At 37.4% G+C, this 3,659-nt stretch overlaps 1 non-coding gene across 1 annotated transcript; it reads left to right on the top strand.

Annotated features, from left to right (window-relative positions):
* Positions 1-3,499: 3,499 nt before the first annotated feature.
* Positions 3,500-3,640, top strand: LOC111725847. The gene has a single exon (XR_002773807.1). It is a non-coding gene; the product is annotated as a U4 spliceosomal RNA (small nuclear RNA).
* Positions 3,641-3,659: the final 19 nt, after the last annotated feature.

Raw genomic sequence — 3,659 nt, 5'->3', positions numbered from 1 at the left:
CAATGAGTGGTTTAGTGAGGCAACAGCTCAGGAAAGAGTGTGGGCTAGAGGTCAGATGTGCAAAGGGAGGAGGAGTTTGGTTGCCAAGAGATAGGAAGAGATAGGAAGCTGCCTCATCTCTTGTCAGATGGCCCCTACTTCTAGACCATAAAACACAAGGGACTAGTGAGACAAAGTTGGGGTTTGGAGAAAGTGAAAAACATTTAAAAGAGTCACTGCAATGGGGAAAGAATATTTAGGAGATTGTTGGTGGTAAATATCTAGCTACACTTAAGGTGTACATGTAATTTGCTCAGCTATTTCTGCAATCTCATAATTAGATGACCACATGCTCAAATAGAATCCAAAAATGGTGAAAATTATTTATATATTTCATCCAAACTCCATCATGTTCATCCAAAGTCCACAGTCCATAGACACACAATAATCTTCACTTCTATTTTTCTTTAGTTCATGCATGTCACATTAATTGCCTTCTCTGGCTCAGACGCTGCCTTTGCCTTTGCTTATGCTATTCTCTGCCTGAAGTGAGCCTGCCATCACATTTAGAGCTTCACTCAAGCATGACATAATTTGTAGTCTCTATTTCTCATATACTGTAGAGTTGACCACACTCTCTATTACATTGCTTCCTTGGATAATATACGTAAAATCTGCCACTTGGATAATATACGTAAAATCTGCCAGAGGAAGACACTATCTTCAAATGCAGTGTATTTTAGAAAGCATATGTTAAAGACAAATGCAGAAAAGTCAATCTGACTGTCAAAGAAGAAAGATGGAAATGATCCCAAATAGATACTTAAGTACATCTAATTACCTCTTTTGGGGTCAGCAGTTATTACAGTGCCTGACACATAGCTAAAATTCAATTAAAGCTTCCAGCATTTCTGGGCTGGAATATCTAAATAGCATCCTAACTATTTTCTGTCTCTTCTAATTTCAATGTATTTTATTCATACTTCACCTTCCTATAAAATAACATGAATATGTCACGTCCATACTAAAAACTCCATAGTCTATTGTAGATGTCTAGCCAATATAATTTGACTTTTGGGCTCCCTACTTATCATTGTTGCAATTAACCCATGCTCCTGCTATGTACTCAAAAACATTTTATTTTAACTGATCCATTCCTATTCCCCATAACCCAACACCTGTTTAGGCTTCTTAACATGGAAAACTGTAACTCATCATTAAGATCTAACCCCAGGTCACCATGTCAGTGAATTGTTTCCTAAGGCAAAATCAGTTGCTATATCTCTGTGTTTTTTATAGCATGATGATTATCCTTCACTCTGAAAGAACAGTTACCCTGTTATCTTGTAATTAAATGATCAGCAAATATACTTAACAATTGACCCAAATTTTCATATTTTTAATACAAATCATAGAATAAAAAAGTAAAGTTGATTGGGGAGTTACTATTAAATTTGTTCAACTAACATGTACTAAACCTAACTTTGTGCAGGCATTGAATTAAAGGCAGAATATACTGTGGTAAACCCAAAGTATATAATCTTTCAAGAGTATAGAGTTTAGTAGGAACTGCATATAAATGGAATTTTTAAAACTACATAAAATGACAAATTGATTTAAAGTGTTATAATAAAAATCATAATGGAATTTATACTAATATAGAGAAACCCTCTCTGAGCAATTGAGTTGTTGCTATTTTTAAACTAACCACCCATGGAAGAAAAATTTTTTTTTAAGTTATGGGAAGAGGAAGTGCAGGGGGCAGAGCAAGATGGCAGACTAGAGACATCTCCCTGATCTTCCAAATCATTTTGAGATAGGGGAGAAAAGTCTTCAGCTACCTTCAGCTGGAGGAACCTACTAGAAACATTGCTCTGGGGGCACAGTAAAGCAGTGGGAGACTCTAGGGGCCAGCAAGGAGGTCTGGAGCTAAGGAAGCCCAGCACAGAATGCAAGCCCAGGTATGGCTGGAGGTTGGCCAGAGGCCCTCCCATGGAGGACTGGAGAGCGGCAGGGGCTGTCCTGTAGCTTTTGTTTTTGTTTTTGAACTAAAATAAATGTCCACAAATCAGTAGCATTTGTATATGCCAACAACAGCCAAGTTGAGAAGCTAATCAAGGATATAATTCCCTTCACAGTAGCAACAAAGAAAATGAATACCTAGGAATATACCTAACAAAAGAGGTGAATATTCTCTACAAAGAGAATTATGAAAACCTAAGTTGAGCCTTAGTTGAACACATTAACAAATGGAAGAACATATTATGCTCTTGGCTTGGGAGAATCAACATTATCAAAATGTCTATACTTCCCAAAGCAATCTACAGATTCAATGCAATCCTCATTATACCATTGAGCAAGAGATATGAACAGAACCCTCTTTGCAAAAGACAAATGAATGGCTAATAAACATTTGGAAAAATGCTCATCCCCCTAATCATCAGAGAAATGCAAATCAAAAACACCCTGAGATATGGCCTAACCCCAGTGAGAGTGGCCTATATCACAAAGTCCCAGAGTTGCAGATGCTTGTGTGGATGTGCAGAAAGAGGAAAAATTTTACACTTTTGGTGGAACTGCAAACTTATACAGACTCTATGGAAAGAAGTATGGCGAATCCTCAAAGAATTCAAATTAGACTTCCCATTTAATTCTGCAATCCCATTACTAGGCATCTACCCAGAAGGAAAAAAAAATAATTTTATCATAAGGACATTTGCACTAGATTTTTTGTTGCAGTTCAATTTATCATCACCAAGATGTGGAAACAACCTAAATGCCCATCTACCCAGGAATGAATTAACAAGCTGTGGTATATGTATACCTAGTCAGCCATAAGAAAGATGGAAACCGTACGTCTTTTATATTAACCTAGATGGAGTTGAAACACATACTTCTTAGTAAAGTATCACAATAATGGAAAAGCAAATATGTAGTGTACTCAATACTAATATGAAGCCAGTAGACAATTTTATACACCCCACATAAGAGAAAAACTCAATTCAATTCAATTTTGGGGAGAAGAAGTGAGGGAAGGAGGAGAGGGTAGGAGGGGAGAGGGATTGGTGTGCTACCGCTTAATGGGTAAGGGTATTAACACATATTTTGGGTGTTGAACATAACTACAGGAGGGACTTTACTTAACATATGCAAATATTGTAACCTAGTTGCTTTTCCTCTCATATTAAACTGAAATTAAAGAAAGTTATGGGGTAGTGCCTGTGGCTTAAAGAGTAGGGCGCCAGCGCCATATACCGGAGGTGGTGGGTTCAAGCCCAGCCCCAGCTAAAACCTACAACAACAACAAAAAATAGTTATAGAAAGAATGGGATAGAATCTTCCAGGCAGAAATCACAGTGTATACAGATTCCTAAGGCAAAAGAAAACTTGGCATATAGGAATAAGGACAAGTGTGGCTGAAATATGCAGCATAATAAACAGAGTGACATTAAATGGGGGCATGGGGAGGTGGTCAAAGCCATAAGCTAAACAATTTGTCTACCACATTAAAAAACGTTGAAGCCTTGTGCAGTGACAGGATCATAGCCAATGAGGTTTAGCCAAGGCATGATTATTGCTAATTGAAAACTTTTCCCAATACCCCACTGTGACAACTTACAATGTAGTCAGCTTTGGCAATTTTTGACAGTCTCTACAGGGACTCAATTAAAAAAAAAAAA

This window comes from Otolemur garnettii, unplaced genomic scaffold (assembly GCF_000181295.1).
Source record: "Otolemur garnettii isolate 467f Iridium unplaced genomic scaffold, OtoGar3 scaffold00048, whole genome shotgun sequence".
Taxonomy (NCBI): Eukaryota; Metazoa; Chordata; class Mammalia; order Primates; family Galagidae; genus Otolemur; species Otolemur garnettii.
The sequence above is the reverse complement of the archived record's forward strand: the minus strand, read 5'-3'. Positions and strand labels throughout refer to the sequence as shown.